This window comes from Chamaea fasciata, unplaced genomic scaffold (genome assembly GCF_029207755.1).
Source record: "Chamaea fasciata isolate MVZ Bird 193981 ecotype frontalis unplaced genomic scaffold, bChaFas1.0.hap1 SCAF_1, whole genome shotgun sequence".
Taxonomy (NCBI): domain Eukaryota; kingdom Metazoa; phylum Chordata; class Aves; order Passeriformes; family Sylviidae; genus Chamaea; species Chamaea fasciata.
Window position 1 is genome coordinate 94,655,316 of NW_027094086.1, and position 19,317 is coordinate 94,674,632.

General features: G+C 43.5%; 1 protein-coding gene across 2 annotated transcripts in view; it reads left to right on the forward strand.

The window, feature by feature from the left end:
- Positions 1 to 9,409: 9,409 nt before the first annotated feature.
- Positions 9,410 to 19,317, forward strand: part of CTDP1 (CTD phosphatase subunit 1) — a 101,170-nt gene continuing 91,262 nt past the window's right edge. Inside the window, exon 1 of one of the 2 annotated variants that reach the window (XM_066189602.1) lies at positions 9,410 to 9,456. The gene's annotated coding sequence lies outside the window, so the exon portion shown is untranslated. Of the gene's footprint in view, positions 9,457 to 16,896; positions 17,711 to 19,317 lie in introns of those variants that run through there. The other variant, XM_066189613.1, reaches the window with a different exon arrangement.

Genomic DNA, 19,317 nt, shown 5'->3' on the forward strand with positions numbered 1-19,317 from the left:
TTCAGATGTTCTTCTTTTCATCCCTGCTTTGCATTAAAAAATGGTGCTTGACTCACTCTCCTCACCTGGTAAGGACTTCTGTCTCCAGTATGTCTTTCCTCAGCAAGCCAACATACCAAATGACTTTTTCGGGGTCCCTTCATTCAGCAGCTCCATGATGGATCATTTTTGATTCTGTTTATCTTCTTTGCAGTGCGGTGATTTTTTTGTTTGCTTAAAAATCACAATTGACATCTTCTTTCTTCCCCCCCTACATAACTGCTTGGTTTTCTGAACTTTTCCCGATCCACAAAAAGCAGGGAAGTATTACCTTCAATCCTCATCTGAACATTGAATTTATATGTCCAATTTTGCCTGTGTAGAAGAAACAACATGATTTTTCTTTCCCAGTTCAGTACATCTTTTTTCTCCATTGCTCTAAATAAACATTTTTTTCTTGTTTAAGTAATAGTTATCTTACTCAGTATTTTCAATATTTGTTTCTTCTTAAGAACCACCCTATGGCACTCTGCTAGAACAAAGCAGTGGAGAAAGGCAAGTCCTTCCAGGTTTGGGGTGTAGTTCAGGCCCACCACCTGCCAGAGATGGTGCAAAAAATCACATCTGAAAAAAAACTCTCCTCTCCTCTCCTCTCCTCTCCTCTCCTCTCCTCTCCTCTCCTCTCCTCTCCTCTCCTCTCCTCTCCTCTCCTCTCCTCTCCTCTCCTCTCCTCTCCTCTCCTCTCCTCTCCTCTCCTCTCCTCTCCTCTCCTCTCCTCTCCTCTCCTCTCCTCTCCTCTCCTCTCCTCTCCTCTCCTCTCCTCTCCTCTCCTCTCCTCTCCTCTCCTCTCCTCTCCTCTCCTCTCCTCTCCTCTCCTCTCCTCTCCTCTCCTCTCCTCTCCTCTCCTCTCCTCTCCTCTCCTCTCCTCTCCTCTCCTCTCCTCTCCTCTCCTCTCCTCTCCTCTCCTCGCCTCTCCTCTCCTCGCCTCGCCTCGCCTCCCCTCCCCTCCCCTCCCCTCCCCTCCCCTCCCCTCCCCTCCCCTCCCCTCCCCTCCCCTCCCCTCCCCTCCCCTCCCCTCTCCTTTCTTTCCTTTTCTCATTTCCCCTTCCTCCCCTCCCCTCCCCTTCCCCTTCCCCCTTCCCCCTTCCCCCTTCCCCCTCCCCCCTTCCCCTTTCCCTCCCCCTTCCCCTTCCCCTTCCCCTTCCCCTTCCCCTTTTCTTTCTCTTTTTCTTTCTCTTTTTCTTTCTCTTTCTCTTTTTTTCCCCACAATTTTGGCCTTACATAAAGGGAGCAGCAGGGTGAAAGTTGAAAAATTTGGACTCTATAAACCTTTCATACAAGTCTGATAAGAAGAGCAGATGTTTCATTATGGCAGGGTTTTTTGGCTGGTTCTCATCTCTATACATTTTCCAGTAGATGAGAGGAAAAAAGTTTTCCAGCTGTAGACTACAAGACAGCAAAGTGTCTTTCTTAATCACCATCTGTGGACTCACCAGTACCAAAAGCCTGCAGAGCACAGGCTGTAAATCACTTCTCTAACATTTTGCAGTCACAAATAGCCTAGGTTATAAAAAATCCCCATTGTGTCTGGTCGATGGCCCAGTCCAACACTTGAATGAACTTCTGTTGTGATGGCACAGGAAATTCTGTCATCAGCTTCTCTTCTGAAATGAAAATATTTAGACATGTCCCTATTCTGCAGAGGAGGAAGGGATGTTAAGTTGTATGCATCCCTGCTAAGGAAAGGGAGAAGTGTTCATTCACACTTCCAAGTCATGCACTTCAAAATTATGTGGGCTTCAAGATGTGAAGCATGACTGTGAAGGCATTGTGGGAGTAGCCCTAACCTAAGTAAATATTGGTTTACTTTATGACTAAAGGCAACAATCTGTAGGATTTTCAAGGGCAGGACCAAAAGGACGTGTCTCTGCTGGGGTGTGTATGGGTAGAAAGCCACATACCTGATGATGTACATGCAGTAATTTCCTGTGCATCTGATCTGGCTTGAGCCGGTCTTGATGCTGCTATACAGAAAAACTTCCATGCACAAGTATTTGTATTTGAACATACAACTGTGCAATTCTAACCCCACTCACAAAAAAGGAACTGTGGGGGAAATGAAACACTAACATTCACAAATGGTTCGTTTTTTGTATCTTTTTCTTTCAGATTGCCCAAGAAAAAGAAAAATTGAGAAGCTAAATTGTTCTCTTCTACATTCCCACTGAGGAGCACAGAGTTTTGCCAAAGATATTATCTCGGGAAAAAAACAGATCCTCTGTTAACAAGGCATCGAGATCATATTTTCAGACACTAAGAGACAGCTCATGGAAAAGCTGGTGACAGTGCACTTTAAACTGCCTGCTAATTGATTATTGCAATGCTAAGAATTTGCTGTCTCCTTTTGAAGGGAATTGAAAACATTTCTGATAGTTCAGTGGGAGTGTGATCAAGCTGCAGATATGCATTTTATTGTATTCTGTGTGTTAAAGTCATTCCCTGCGTTGCCTCTGTAAAAGTCAGGAGAAACTCTGGCAGAAGGTCCTTGACTAAGAAGTCAATAATCTAGAGTCAGGAAAGGATTGCCACAATGGAAAGTACCCAAACCTCTTTTATATGGGGTGCTCACATACAACACAAGCTTCCCTCATTTTTGACAGTAAGCCTTGCCAGCTTCTGAGGAGGGTAAAGCTACCCCTCCTATTGGAATTGCTCAATATACAGAATGAGGTTATTTAGCTTCCTCAACTGGAATCTGTCACTGGTTATCACAGTGGATACAATGAGGTGTCTGGGCCTCATTGAGGCCCAGAAGAGCTGTGAGACCTTTTGAATGTCTCCATATTTTTTCATAATATTTAAATATGATACCACCTTGCAGATTTCTCGCACTGAGGAATTATATATAAACAGCTATAAACTCCCTGCCATAGGGACTGACCAATCTGTGGCTCCTGAACAACTTCTGCATCACTTCTGAGTAGTTCAGCAACAGCTCTCATAAGAACATTACATCACATAATTGGCAATGGGGCTGTCTAGCACCAGGGCAGCTGGTTCATTGAAATCCCCAGCTACAGGGGAAACTGAGAATGACTTTGCCCAGACACCCTGCGCCGCAGCTGCATGCCTGGGCTTCAGGCTGGAGGAGGGTCCGTGGGTCGCTGGTGAGCTGCTGTCACGCCCTGTCTGCAAACCTGTCTCCTGGGAGCAATGAGATATGGAGTGAGAGCCTTGTGGCTCTCCCCCATTTGCAGATCTCTGCAAGCCACTTGGAGATTTTGGGAGGTTGACCATCTTGTGCTCTACACACCCAAGAATTACTATGGAGCAGGTATTAGTGCGGATTGAGTATGCTGTGACAGGCTTACAGCATCAGTCATCAGTCTGAATAGGAAAATACTCAGCCAAGTCATCTTTAAGAGGCATCATATAATACATTTTGAATTTTCATTAAAGCTACAGCACATAAAGCAGGGTAACATGGCTTTTATTTTAAAAGAAGTCTTAGCTAAGCATGTTTCAACCTTAAGTAACTACACTGCAGATTATCTTGTTTATCTTCTTGAAAGTCAGCTGTATTTTTACAATGAATGTATTTTTAAAAATCTATCATTTTCAAGAAGTGCTTTGCCACAAGGCTATAACTACCACCCTGGTGCTTTCACCCAACCGTTCTATGAAGCTGATATCTACACCATATGCTTTTGTTCATGCTATGTATTGAAATACAAAGGCGTGGTTAAATTCTGATGTCCTTTTTGAGGGGAAGACTGGGGAAAACATCTGCCTCTTGATGGAAGCCATCTGGTATAACCAGACATGAAGTCAAGCATCCTAACACGATGTGCTCCTTAGGATCCTACTAGCTTAATAGAATTACAGATAAGAATCTGTAAAAACCCCTAATGCTCTCATCACATGCTATCTCAGGGATTCTCTCTTGCACCTACCTAGAGCAATTATTGGTGCAATTATTTTGTAAACTTTAGTCTCAGTGCAATCAAAGCAACCAGAAACAATAATATTTATTATGTAGATTTCTGTTGTAATTCTCCCATCTGAGTTGTTCATCTGCACAATTACAGGTGCAGAGAAAATCACAAAATAGTTACTGTAGAAGGAGGGGCTGCTGAGGCTTCCTGAGGTCAGCAGTACTGCAGAAGGTGCAGCTCACCTTTAGTTTGTTCCAGAGATAAGAGTTAGCGTGTCAGAATTGGTAAGGGGAGGTGAGGCCTTCTCACTTCATCCCTCATTTGAAATGTCAGACTTCAGTCACTCAATCAAACCCACCAGTGAGAGCCCAAATATTGTCTATCCTTAACCCTCCAAGGAGGTCTGGTAAGACAGATATGACATTGAAACATACAAAAGTTGTGTAGTAGGCCGGCTTTCAAGAAAACGGCGGGTGTTAAAGCTGCATGCCTTAAATGTGTGTCTTTGAGTGAGGGGATTAGCAGGCAGAAGGAAAACAGAGTAAACATCAGTTTGAGATATGTGTAGGGTAAACAAAGCCAGATCATTTTTGTGCCACGGTTCTGCTCTGCTGCCAAGACTATCTTCACCACATACAATAGTGAGACATTCAGTACCAACAAAGTTTGTTTACCTGAGCTAATCTTCAAACACGAGGCAAGATTACACTCGGGGAATCTGGATAAAATTGACAGTCTTTGCTGGTTTTCTAAAAGAGGTTATTCTCTAGGGCAGAAACAGAAAAAAAAGGAGGAAATATGAATATGAATATGACTCTTGCCCCTGGTGCTTCATGCTGTGCTAGGAGTGTCCTGTCACTAGTTACTCATTCACTGGTGCTTTGCCCAGGGGGCAATGCCAGGAACAATACTGTTTTAACATCTTCATTGATGACCTTGACCGTGGTGCAGAGTGCACATTCAGCAAGTCTGCAGGTCATACAAAGCTGGGAGGAGTGGGTGACAGGCTAAATGGCTGTGCTGCCATCCAGAGGGACTTTGACACCCTGGAGAAATGGGCAGAGAGGAACCTCATGAAGTTCAAGAAAAGGAAATGCCAAGTCCTGCCTGTGGGGAGGAACAACCCCAGGCACCTGGACAGGCTGGAGGCCAAGTGTCTGGAAAGCAGCTCTACCGTGAAGGCCCTGGGGACCCTGATGGACACCAAGCTCCCCTTGAACCAGCAAAGGTAAACTTTGCAGCAAGGAAGGCAACAGCATTCCACACTGCACTAGGAAGAGCACTGCCAATTGATGTGATGGAAGTGCTCCTTCCCCTACACTCAGCACTGGTCACACCACATTGGATGTGCTGGGTCCACTGCAAGAGAGGTATGGACATACTGGAACAACAGGAGCAAAGGGGCACAACACTATTAAAATGCTTGGAGCATCTGTCATGTGAGAAGAGGCTGAGACAGCTGGGACAGCTAAGCCTGGAGAAAAGAAGGTTCCAGAGGCATTTTACCAATGTGTATAAACATTTGATGGAGGTGGGCGAGGGTTGGTAAAGAAGACAAGGACAGACTCTTGTCAAAGGTGCCCTGTACAAGGACAATAGGCAACTGTCATGAAATGAAGCACACAAAATTCTACATAAACACAAGAAAAAGCTTTTTTCGTGGTAAGGTTGGTTAAACACTGGCACAGGTTGCTCAGAGAGGCTGTTGAGTCTCCATTCTTGGAGACAGTCAAAACCCAACTGGACACGGCCCTGAACAACCTGCTAGTTGCCCCTGCTTTGAAATGGGGAGTTAGGACTAGATGATCCCCAAAGGTCCCTTCCCACCTCAGCTATTATTTCAGCCTTTCCTTCACTATTACGACTACCAGTCTTGATGGAAACAGATTTTGCTAGACTTCGAAGTCTAAAAAGTTTTAATAGTGAAATTGCTGATGAATTCTCCTGCTCCTTGAGGCTTTTTTCCTTTGCACTGTCAAGGCAGTCCTCAGCCCGCTGCTACTGAGGACAATATCAATCCACCCTACAAAAGAAAGAAGGATGGGTGTGAGCTGAAAACACTGAGATGAGAGTTGAGGAGAAATGCTGCAAGTTAGCACTTCCTGGTAGAGTTCGAAGGTGGCGTCATCAGAGCTCACTGGGGATTCAAAGTTCAGTTTTCATGTGCAAGAGGACATGGACATATTGCTTCAGTGCTGATTTTTTTTATTTTCATTTCAGATTTTCAGATTTTATTTATTTCAGATTATGGAAGAGAAAATAAAGCAACACAAGCAGTAGAGAGATAGAATGCAATGCAAAAAATACTCACCTTTTATGAAGTAGCTTTACCACATCTGCAGGACAGCATGAAAAGAACATTAAGAATAATATACACCAGGGAACAATGTGTTATTGGGCCTGTGTACAAGGAGCTGATAAAAGAGGCACACCAACTTTTACTCCAAAATTTCCCAGTCTCTGGTTGTTGGTGATGGTGGTTGCCTCCCAACCCAAGTTCATCATGATGTTCGTAGCAATGTCTTGCAGGTCCAATTCCCAACCAGTCCACACTGGTCTTGTTTTAACATCTCTCTTAACAAATTTTAAGAGGGAAAAACTCAGGAGCGCCTACTGCTTAGAGACTGCTTGTAGACTGTATGATGACAGGCTTCTCCCTGTTGAGGAAACTTCCTTGTCCAACCATCCAGGAGCCACCCTGACATCACCTAAACTGGGACCAAGACCCCTTTGGCAGCTACATTCCCCCATAGTCCCAGTCAGACCAGCTTTCCTTATGGGCTCAACGCCAGGTTTCTCTTAGTTGAGTCTCAGACATCCTGATCCTTAAAATAATTTAATCATAGTGCAATATCAAAATAACAGCTCGAGGTGGGTGCCTCTAAGGAGCGACAAAGGAAACCCTGGGCTTTTATACCCTCTAAGTTCAAGTATGGTAAAGTCTGGAGTCATCAGCTTCTCCTGTGTTTCTGGGTTGTCCAGGTCCCCTTGGGTGGGCCACAGGCCTCCAGGCCCTTTTGCAAAGGGTTGGCAGGGCAGGGCCTCTCGCCTTGGGTTCAGGCTCAGGCTCCTGCCCCTCCAGAGCTCCACCTGCAGCTCACACTGTACCTGCATACTGAGCTATGGGCATTAAATGTATTCTTCAACATCCTTATCAAAATCCTATCCACTAGCAAGCCAGCCACTCTCTGGAAAAGACTTCTTGTGGAAGCCCCTGGTGTCTGCTGCTCTGAGCTCCTAGGTCAAGATGTTAATTCAAGGAACACGAGGTAAAAACAAGGTATAAAGATTTGGTGCACTTGCTACACAAGCACTAGAGATCCTGAGGTAGTTGAGCATTCCCATGGAAGCTCATAGCATCTCATTGCTCCATTGCAGGTTGCACAAGGCTTGGCACATGGCACGAGGCCTCCATCCTTGGCATGTGGCTGAAGAGATAAAAGTACTCTGCTATGTGGCTATCATGGGTGGGAAGCATGTCCATGGCATCTTTTGATGGAGATGCATGCATGCCCTTAGGGACATCTCTGACCTCAGCTCCAGACAGCCCTGCTGGCCTGTGGAGGACAGCAGGGATGTCCCTGTTAGGCTGTGCCTCTGCAGAGTCCTGTCCACGTCCAAGCTCCTCCATGGATATGTCCACATCCAAACTCCTCTCTGCCAGACATCCCTATTCCTTCTCTTTGCCCTGCCAGTGTACTGTGGTGTGGGGCCTGAGCCCAGGGGAGGTTGCTGGTCTGCAAGCAAGGTGCTCTTCTTTTCCTGCCCTCTGACCCAAGGGACACCTGGAGAGTGCTGCAGAGCTTCCACAGGGTCCAGGCCTCAGGCAGCACCAGCACAGAGCAGAGTGAGGTGACAGTTCCAATGTGTTCTGCAAAGGTGCAGCCTCACCTCAGGTGCTGTGTGCAGTTTTGGGCACCACAATATAAAAAAAGATATAAAGTTACTAGAGAGTGTTCAAAGGAGGGCCACGAGGATGGTGAAGGGTCCTGAAGGGAAGCTGTATGAGGAGCAGGTGAGGTCACTTGGTCTGTTCAGCCTGGAAGAGACTGAGGGGGGACTTCATTGCAGTTACAGCTTCCCCACAACAGGAAGAGGAGGGGCAGGTACCGATCTCTTCTCTGTGGTGACAGGACCTGAGGAAACGCCTGAAGCTGTGTCAGGGGAGATTTAGATTGGCGATCCAGCTTTTGCTAGGGTAGAGTTAACTTTATTCACAGTGGCTGGTATGGAGCTGTATTTTAGATTTCTGCTGAGCACAGGGTTGATAATTTAGCAATATTTTTGTTATTGCTGAGCAGGGCTTACAAAGAGCCAAGGCCTTTTCTGCTTTTCATACTGCCACATGTGAGGGTGCTTGGGAGGAGACACAGCCAGGACAGGTGACCCCAACTGACCAGAGGGCACATGACATCATGGTCAGTAAATAAAGTGGTGGAAGGAAGGAGGGCACATTTGGAGTGATGGTGTTTGTACTCCCAACTTGTTCCATGTGATGGGACTCTGCTCTCCTGAGGATGGCTGAACACCTGCCTGCCCATGGGAAGCAGTGAATCTATTCCTTGCTTTGTTTGCTTATGTGCATGACTTTTGCTTTTCCTATTAAACTGTCTCCATTTCACCCGCCGAGTTTTCCATCCTTTACCCTTCCAGGTCTCTCCACAGTTCTGCTGCTGGAGGAATAAGAAAGCGGCTGCGTAGGGCGTGGCTGCTGGCTGGGGTTAAATCAAAGACAGCGGGTTATCCGGAAAAGTTTCTTCACGTAAAGGATGGCGGAGCAATGGGAACAGGCACCCCAGGTGAGTGGTAACAGCACTAAGCCTGAGAGAGTTCAAGAAAAGCTCGGACAACGCTCTCAGGCACATGATGTGATTCTACAGGGTGTTCTCTGCAGGGCCAGGACTCGGAGTGAACGACTCCCGCGGCTCCGAATTCGGGATCTTCTCCAATTCCGGTTCTGCTCGGGGCGGCGGGCGGGGCCGCGGGGGCTGCCGGGAGCCGTAGTTCCTCCCCGCGCCGCCCGCGCCTGTTCCTTTAAGCGCGGCCAGACGCGCGGCGCGGCGCCTGCGCGGAGTCGCCGTGACCCCGCCACTGTCGGCGCCACCGGTGACTATCGGGGCGCCCCGAACCCGCCCCCCCGGCAGCGGCAGCGCCAGGTCCGGCCCCACTGCTAGGCACCCCCGACCCACCCTCCGCCCCCAGCCGGGGCGATGGAGGAGCGGCCGGAGCGGGGCGGCGGGCCCGGCGCGGAGGGCCCGGCGTCGGTGGCGGAGATCCGCGCTCCCGGCCCGCGGCCGCTGCGTCTGCTGGAGTGGAAAGTGTCGGTGGGGGCGGCGGTGCAGATCGGGTCGGTGCTGGCGCTCTGCGCTCCGCTGCCGCCGCCGCCGCCCGCCCCGCGCCCCGCCGCCGCTCCGCTGCCGCCCGCCGCCAGCGGCGCCTCCGCCCGCCCGCAGCGCGGCGGCCCCGAGCGCAGGCTGCGCGCGGAGCGGCCCGGCGTGGTGCGCGAGCTGTGCGCGCGGCCCGGCCAGGTCATCGCGCCCGGGTGAGTGAGGGGCGGGGGCGGCCTTGGCGGGACGCGGCTTTCGCGCTTCTTCCGAGGGGGCCGGGCCGGGCCCTGCTTACAAAGGTCCTTCCTCCGGAGCTCGGCGCAGGGAAGCTGCCGTGCGAGGAGGAGGAGGAAGTGGCTGGGGAGGTGACGAGGGATCATGCTCCACTCCCGTGTTTCAGAGCTGAGCCCTTGGCTGTGAGCTCTGTTTCAGAGACATGTGCATCCCTCCTGCTGCGTCGGGGTTCTCTAAAGACAGCTTTTACTGGAAACACTACTTGGTAATCCCAGAATCACAGAATGAGTTAGTTTGAAAGGGATCACAAGTCATCTCGTCCAACCTCGCTGTTCATGCAGGGTCCCCCTACGGTATGTTGAACGGGATGGCATCCAGACGGTTCTGGGAGATCTGCAGTGAGGGAGGCTCCACAGTGTGGGGAACCTCTTCTAGTGCACAGTCACCAGCGCAGTAAAGAAGTTGTTCCCGGTATTCAGGTGGAACTGTGCATCAGTTTCTGCCTACTGCCTCTCCTCCTAATATACTGTTTTTAGCTTGGCAGTTAGGTTGGTGCAAAACTCGGGGAGCAAACAGATCTTTTTGTGCTCAGTAGAAGAAATTTTAATGGGAAACATCAAGTGCAGCAAGGCATTTTAAAATTACTAAGTACCTTATGCGTAATAATAGTATCCTGAATGTTTTTAATACTGTAGGTGTTTTAATATATAAGGCTTCACAAATATAACCAAGTTGTAATTTTAACTTTCAGAAGAGCAAGGGACTAAAAAAGACTTCTTTTTCTTACAGTTTAGCAATGGATTTGTCTTGATAGGGCTGAATGTTCGTTGACTTTTAAATTCTTAAATGCCTGACAGATAGTGAGCACTCAGATTTCTAGGTTAAATTGCCTGCTACCGTGTACTTTAGGCAGATTTATTCTTTCTCAACAGGAAACTAGTTAAACAATCTACTTCCTCTGTTTTATGACAGCAAACTGTTGTCTTTTCTTTTTTTTAGGCAGCCAGGCCTAAACTTTCTTGACTGAAATTCACTATTATATGCAAAACGTGTGTGTATTGGGGTGCTCTCAAAGGTTCAAGAAAAAAACCCAGTCTGGTGCATTTTTATATCAGTCAGTCATGATATACTGAGGAGATGCAAGCTGTGTTTCTTGCTATAGAGATATCGCTTTCTGAGATAAGATAGTGGCTTTCCTTTTGTGCCGCATTGGCATTTTGCTGTTGCATCTGGTGCAGCATGGACAATCTTTAATACCTGATGTAGAACAAAAGTACAATGCTAGGTCAGACTAAAAAAGATCTTAAAAGTACAGACTGAAATTTTTAAATGCCATATGCATGATGAAATTCATGTTGCTAGCACTGAATAGAAGGGGAGATAACTTTATCTGGTCTTTTCATTGTGTTAGCTAAGCACTTGGAAGGAAAACCAAACTAAAAATATTCTAAGTGAAGAAGGTAATCAATTTAAAGTAGTCTGGATCTCCTGCTGATGTAACAGCATTTTAGTTTTAGCTTTGCTCAATGTTAACTTCATGGACTGGAATGCACCATTTTTTTATACAGTGTTCTTATTGGATTTGTCTGGTCATGAGTCACTTGATAATAATTAACAAGTCCCTGCTTTGAGAGAATTAAAAAATAAATGGTGTTCTTTATTACCGTTGTTCTTGGCTTCTGGAGTATTTGTATCTTACACGACTGAAAGATTGTATTTGATATTGACCATTGCTAGACCTTACGCTTCTGGAATTCTGACTTTTCAGTCGGGTTCCTCTGTTGCATGTTGCAGTGGAATTTACTGGGTGAGTGCAAGGGAAGAGCTCAAGTGAAGAGGTAGAATAAACATGACATAAGGGTAGTAGAACTGGTCAGCAGTTGAATACGTAACTGCGTTTCCTTGGTCACATGAAAGTTTTTTTTGGCGAGCATTTAGTCTCTTGCCTGTGGCTTCCTATTTTGTGGAATTGAAATAATAACATTTCGCTAGCTATCAACAATATTGTGATATGTGTTAAGATTTTGCATTATTAAAACACAGGTGCAATTAAAGTAAGTAACATAGCTGAAATTTAGTCATCGTCTGCAGAAGATGCACTTTCTGTAATCCAGACTATCCAGAATGGTAGGCTGTGCTGCCTTCAGAAAAGTGAACTTGGCCAATTTAGCACTGAATTCTCTATGAAACAAAGATATATCCAAGTATTTGTCAGACCCTGAAACACTGTAGAAGTACTGTTTCTATTCAAAATATTTTTCCTTTTCATTAAAACATGAGAAGATAAGCTGATCAAACCCTTTTATTTGAGGATAAACAATATGAGTGGCTGAATTTTCTTCTATGTCGTTTAGGTCATAGTAATTCTGGAATAAAGACATCGTTTAGTGAAAGTCTCTCCCAATTAAGAAGACACATTTCTAACTTTTGATTTTTTTTTCATATGAAGCATGAGGTGAAATCTTTTGCTGCATGAAAGTAATTTTGCACATTTATAGCACTTAATCTTTTGTAGTGTTATTACCCAATTTGTAGCATTGTCAGGGGTGCAAACTCTCCCCAAGGGAGAGCCCAAGGCAGGCAGGCAGTTGGTAGCTTTTGCTTATTTTTGCAGAGGTAGGCTTGCATCACATGTCAGACTGGAACTTGAGAGAGAAAGGTGTCTAACCTTTTAGGACTGTAATTAACACGAAGTACAGGAAGCAGTTAATGGAAGGCCTTTGATGTTAATGAAGTGTAATTTTGATGGGTAGCAAGAGCAACAAATAAAACACCAAAAATCCTGTATTGCTCTATGTATTACTAGTGCCAGTTACCCACCAAGGTTAATCATTCTGAAGGTGCTACAAGGTATGGCACGATTCTAGGTTGGGTCGGTATTAATGCTTTATGCAAATATTTATGTAAGTGTTTGTAATATAAAATGATTGCCCTGATGATGGGACAGACTATTGCAAGGGTATGTTTTGTTCACAGTAGAAGAGTCTTCTGAAATATTTATTACCTGCATATTTAACCTGGGTATCTTTGTGTCTTACCACATACCTTTAATAGCAAAAATTCACATTGTTCTACAGAGTATATTTGTGTTGTAATAAAAATCTTGTTTAAACTATCTGGATCCTAGTGAAGCAAAACTTGTCAGTTTTAGAGAAGATAGCAGGAAAGACAGGAGGATTTGTTCTCTAAAACTGTAGGTTTTTGTGTCATTGCTTGATATTTTTTGTGCCAGAAAGTTGATTATATATTTTAAAAAGACTATCTTCTTTTAGTTATCTAATGTCACATAGGCTCATGGCCTGGTTTACTGTCCACTTGATCCCAGACCCCAGTACGATGCATCTTACGGTTTTCCAAGGGGAATAGAATGCTAATGAATTGCAGTTTATTTTAAAGTGGTAGCACTTTTAACCTTGCTGTTTGTTAGAAACAAATGTTTTCAGACTAGCCTGGCAAATATTTAATAAAGTTATGAGTCTAAAAAAAAGCCTCAGTGCCAAACATTGAGGATTGTTGAATGATACTTGACAATCCCAACTTATTATATCTCTTGTTTAATTCCTTTTTATGCCTGAATTAATCCCGTTATTTTTTACTAAGTTTGGGTATGCATCTTTCTGACTTGTGCCTATTTTTTTTAAAATTTTCCCCCTCTCCTTTTTGCCTGTGCTACCAAGAAACATTAAAAGAAGGCTGTCTCTGGTGTTCGGTTGAACTCAATAGTGGAAAAGATGCAAGTTCTAAATAAGGGCTTTTGTCTTTCATTGCCTTCTCTTTCTCCTATTCCTAGGTGCCTAACAAGTTGGAAGCCCACAAGATAGCTCATTGTACTGAATGGTACAATGGGTGAAGTACTTTTTCTTTATGTGGCCATGTTTTCACAAAAGTTGTAGGAGCTTCTTTATCTAAGAGGATCAAGCTGCTCAGTCAGGTTTGGTTGGAAACGGGCATCAGGCCTGGAATTTACCAGTAGTGTGGTTGTAACAGCTTTGTGTATGCAGTTTTTCTCAGTGTGGCTTTCTTAGACCATGATTTTCTGATTGATTCATGCTGATATGAGAGTTGGCTGGAAGGGGTGCTCAAACTTGAGTGCCTTCTGCTTTCATTGAGTAGGGTGTTGGAAAGCATATAGTTAAAGATGGCTTGGTTTCTCATCTTTTTCTTTCTGTTCTTTGTACCCAAACTCTTGTAAAATGGTCTATAGTAATCAATTCCCTCATTTTCTTCAGTTGCTTCAACAGCTGTGTGATGTAGGGGAAGGGTGAGTAATTTATCCTTTCAGCAGTAGCCTGTAGATAGGTCAGATCAAAGTGACTGTGTAAATGCCAGTAGAGTTATCAAGGGAATAAATGACAGATCAACAATGGGGAATAGCATTTTTGAGGTTGTGTATGTTCTATTTGGCATTTTGTATGATAGTCTTTAGTAACGTTCTTATCTTTACAAGGTTTCTCCCAAACCAGGGAATTTTCTGCTCTATTTGTTTGTACTATTGGTTGCTCATCTTACTTGAGCTGAAAGACTTTTGCTGTGTGTGCCTGTATGGGCCAGCAGACAGAATGAGATAACTCATGGTACTCTTTTATGCATCCCATTGTAGAACTATAAGCGGGTTATAGCAGTTTTTAAAAAATGTTGGTTTGTAGATGTCTGTGCTGGAAATAGATTGTATTTTTACCCAAATGGTAATGGATTATCTTTTTTCGTTATTGCTGTCCAGTTTCTTTAGGGTATTTTTGAGCTTTACTTTAATATTAGAGTTGTTTAGAAAACCAGTTTCTTCAAAGGCAAATGGGCATGTTGTTTCTCCTCAGCAACTTGCCACATGGTTTTCTGTAATTGTTCTCTTCTGAAGAGAAAACATGGACAAAAATTCTCATGGGATGACTGTAATGAGACGTTTAATTTTTATGTTGCACAATACATAGATATTTGTCCTGGGAAGGATTGGAAAAGTTTGAGGAAGGAAGAGAGCTTCAGCTTTGAATGGTTCTGAAAGTTTGTCTTGACCCAAAGAGGTTTTTTTCTCTTGAGCAATCTCAGTAGTACAACTTGCATGCCAACTTGACCATTCTGATTTGATGACTGTGTGTTTGGTGTTAACTTAAGGGCTTGTCCTAGCAGGGATCATAGCTGTTTGGATTTTCAAGGTCAGATTTACCTAGTGGAAGAATCCCCTTAGGTAAATGGCTAATGAAACATTTGAACTTGCTAAATAAAAGTAAATGGTCTTGCAAATTCTTAAACATCAACAAGAGTATATAAAAATACTTGCAGATGGGACATACTAGCCTAAAGGTTCAATAAAGAGTTGCCAGCCTTTAATTTTTGGGATCTCTTTTGGAAAATGATAATAGACAATTCATTCTAAGTTATCACTTATAAAATAGATAGCTGTTTGGATATCTATTATGGATAACTATTTTGTGTAGTTAAAAAATTAAAGGTTAGCTTAAGTGTGCTACCATGTCTGGATAGCTAAATTGGCAGTAGTTGCCTTTTAAAGCATATAGGGGAACATGAAATGACTTCCTGGAGAGCAGGTAATGCATTACAGGTTACAGTTTAGGGATCCTGATTATACATTTTGTCTTGGTTTGGTTTAGCTGAAGTTAGACCTGCGGAATTGGAAATACAGGAAGGGTAGAACTGTTACCAACAGGAAAGACTACTGGTCTTAAAAAGGCTTTGGAAGATGGAAAGGTTTCCCCAGTTTTCTTCAACACAGTGTTGCAGTGTTAAAGAAAATGCTTCCTTTCTTAGGGCAAGCGTTGGGATATTGCCAGGTCACTATTGCATTAATACCTTAAGAAAAAATTAAACCGAAATGGCTTTTCTACAACCGTTCTAAGAAAAAATGTAGCATAAGATAGTGATTTTGACACAGTAGAATTGAATAATGAGAATAAGGAAAGCATTGCTCAAGAACTTCATTAACTTTACAGCTATTTATCACACTTATCTTTTATAAGCTGAGCAGCTTTCCAAGCTGTTGTCCTCTGCTTTCAGAGTGTGTTGGGTTTTTGGGCTCACATGATGCTGTTGCTTGTCATATGGTTGTTGTCAAGTGTGAAGCTACTGCTCCTTGTTTGAACACTGTGGTGTAAAACTTATGGTGGTTTGGTTCATAATTGCTCTTAAGGGTATTAAGAGTTGTTAATTTTTCCTCTGTAAGTGTGTTCATTTGTTTTAACAGCAAGTCCTAGGGGAGAGCACACAGGATGTAGTGTCCAGGTAAGTTTGTCACAGTATCTATAAAGGGAAAGGACGGGAGAATGCTGTTAGAGTTGGGGATTGTGCATCCTGCAGTAAGCCTCTTCCCATTTTATTTATTTGGACGTAACAGACAAAGGGACTGTGATTGCCTAAGTGCATGGTTTCAGTGGGAAAGGTGATAAAATGTTTGCAGAAGGTGTAATATTCCATTAATAGATGCAGCGTTCCAAGGCAGAGCAGGAGAGATCACAGGATACTCCCAGATTTCTTTGCACTGGAAGAAGTAAAGCCCATGTTTATAGCTTTGATGTCCGCTCTGTGTGTGTGTGTTGAAACTGTCTCTTTCTCAGTCACCTTTCTCTGCTTTGATGTCCAGGCTGTTTTGGTGTTTATCTGTTTGTGTTTCTCTAGATATGCACCTACAGGTGCAGGAGGCAAACCAGATTTGTTCCAGTAATTACAGGTGATCTTGACTAGGCGTAGGAGGAATGCAGTGTTAAGTTGGTCTGAGATAAGGGGAAATTATGTGCCTTTATCTGAAGGAGAGGTATATGCTTGAAAAAACCAAAAATTACTTAGCGGTGGGATTAGTCCAAGACTGTTGTCTGGATTTGCAGCAGTTCATCTGCGAGTACTGTTCTTCAGTAACTGATGTAAAAATTTAAGTGTGGTTTGAGAAGACTGCAGGTTTAGGTTAATTATTGTTCTGTTAATTAGAAGGCTGTACAGTCACTACTCAGTCACTTCAAATTTTTGAATAAGTGCCACTTAGATTGTCAAGGTTCATTGCATAGATTTGGATTGATCCTGCTGTCAGATAGATGTTCCTCAACTCCCAGGTGGAGTTTTGCAGCAGGTGTTTGAGAGCTGCTGCATGACTGCTAACACCACAGTTGGAGAAGTGGCAATAGAAAAGCAAATGCATAAAAGTAATATCAGCAGTTGATAACAATAATGGGGGGAGTGGGCTGCAGAACTGTTTATTGCTGAAATGAATTACTGAGATATGACATCCTGTTTTCTTCTGTGATTATTTAAAGTACTTATTGCTAAAGAAACAAGTTACAGAGTTACAGGCTTGCATCTTCCCGCTAATGAATTCATTTTGTGTGAACTGACTGTTTTGAAGGAGTTCTATATCATTGAGAACTATATTTTTACCTTTTTAAAAAAATTAGTCTTGAATTCTCCTAAATAATAATACTTCTGGTTTAAAATGTTCTAAATAAAAATCACATTGTAAATAGAGCTTGAAAGATGTACTAGATCTTATACAAAGGGCACTGCAAGCCCATTTGTTTGGGGGGGGGGTTGTGCCTTTTTATTATATATTGTTAACTCTTAGCAGTGCATTTTTGAAATGTGCAAGAAGCTGTTCATAGATGTTGGCAAAGAAGGTGAAAGAGGGTTACCTTGTTGGTTGTAATGCAAACACTTCTCCAGAAGTAAATGGAAATACTTAAAGCCTTGTAAATCATGGAAATAGACTTACTTCAAGTTTAAGATGTTTTTTGGATTATAAATAAAACCCAGAAACTCCTGGCTTGTGTTTCTGTTGGCATTTATTACCTTAGTCTAAACCTGAATAGGTATTTTGCCTGAAAAGTAGAAGAAAAAAGTTCACAACACTTTAACTCCTAGTTGTGAATAGTCTGTATTTAACAGAGGAAAAATAATCTCAAGACCGGTAATTCCCCCATTAGCTTTGGAGAACTGAGATGATGCCTTGAAGTGTGAACTGTGCTTTCTGTGAGGTACTGCTCACAGCAGTTGTTACCTAGTTGTCTAGGCCAGGGTATGGTGATTTTGTTTGGGTTTGGGGGGATTTTATCAAAGGGCCTGACTTGTTTGGATGAGGCCTTTGGGGTTCATGCATATTTGAAAAGCAGCTGTCTGTATTTGCTCTCCTTGAGTGTAAGTCAAGTGTAACGGACATTTCCCTCCAACAGGTTGAAGAGGCCGGAGGCCATGTGTTGCCTGTAGCAAGAAGGGCTGCGTGTCATTGTGCATCCTTGGCAGGTTAAATCAATTATTCAAGGACTCTCTCTGCTTCCTCACAGATATTAATGAGGGTTAAATAAATATATAAATCCAGTTGTTAAATGTTCTTACATGGTAAGAGTAAGGTGATTCAGGCTTTGAGAACATCCTTGCTACAAAACTGGAGTCCTGTGTAACAAAGGCTGTGGTTTGATGTAAATTGGTCATAAGGGCTCTTAGTAAGGGTTCTGAATGCTGCAGGCACACCGCAAAATGTTCTGGTATAAGCAAACAAAAATGTCAGTGTTTCAGAAATCTGACTATTGAAACTATAGAAGCAGACTTTAGGTTGATTCTAACTTCATCTGACAACTAAAGGATTTTGTGCTTATATTTGTTCTAGATCGGTTGGTTGATTCAGTAATGGTTGGTATTATTAATAATTGATCTGAAGATGTGTTCATTTGGTATTTTCACCCTTTGACAGTTTGCCAGTAGCCCCCCCTTGAGCATTCTGCCAAACCGGGGCAGCGACTTCACTTGCGTACCGGCATCTCCTTTTGCTGTATTAGTACTCTTGGACATCTTCTAATGCAAATTGGAAGGGCATATGGCCTCAGATTGAGGACAGCAGCTTTAAGTGATCACAGGGACAACTTGGTCTGTGTATTTCTTGTGGTATTTGACATCTTTCTTTATACCAGACAGATCTGAGGAAACCCAGCAATTGCTTGACTGCCAGCACTCGTATGAGATACAAGTCAGTGAAGGGCAGTAACTTCATCTTGTAAATTTGCACTATGCTGCAATACATTTTTAATGCCAGTGCATGGTACCTTGAAGCAGACTTTAAGATAATAATTTAAACTTATGTTTCCATGACTTGGAGTTGTCCAAGATAGTTATACAGATAAGTTGTCTTTACAGATAAGCAAGATAAATTCTAACAAAGTGGCCTGGTTACTGTGGAGAGAAAATGTGAGTTGCTTAAACTGTGTCTGTCTTTCCCCAGTCTTAGCCCTGTTTGTGAAACATTTGCAGCTTTGATCAGTCATGCTTGCTGGACTACTTCTACCAGCTGCTTGACTCTAAAACCAGCAGAAAACTTGGCTAGGACTGGTGAGTTCTACCTTGCTGGGTACTGAAGTCATCTTTTCTGGAAGTGCCAGAGGAGGGGGTGGGCTTTCAGAGGAAACACGAGGGTGGGGAGTAAAGAAAGTAGGCCATTGCCTTTCTCTGGCGACATGACTTTGGAGCTGTTGCCTCTGGAAGTGAAGTCAAGCTGTAGTAGAAGGCCATGGTCAATGTACAGTCAGGTTAGGCTCTGAGTAACAGAGTTCCTGTTCCTGTAACAGAGTCTCTGTTCCTGTGTTTTGCTGAGTTTCCTTAAGATACAGAGCTTTACTGAAGACAACTGCAAAGAAATCTTATTGCCATTGTACTCGTGTGCTGCAGCTGGCCAGCCCTCCTGATGCAGGTAGTTAACTTATGGGAAAAAATCTCAAGAGTTCCTGTGTCTGTTCTCCTATTACTCCTGCACTTGCTGCTGGAAGTGTTAGATCACGCTTAAAAAAAAAAAAAAAAAAAAAAAACAAAAAAAAAAAAAAAAAAAACAAAAAAAAAAAACAACAACAACAAAAAATTCA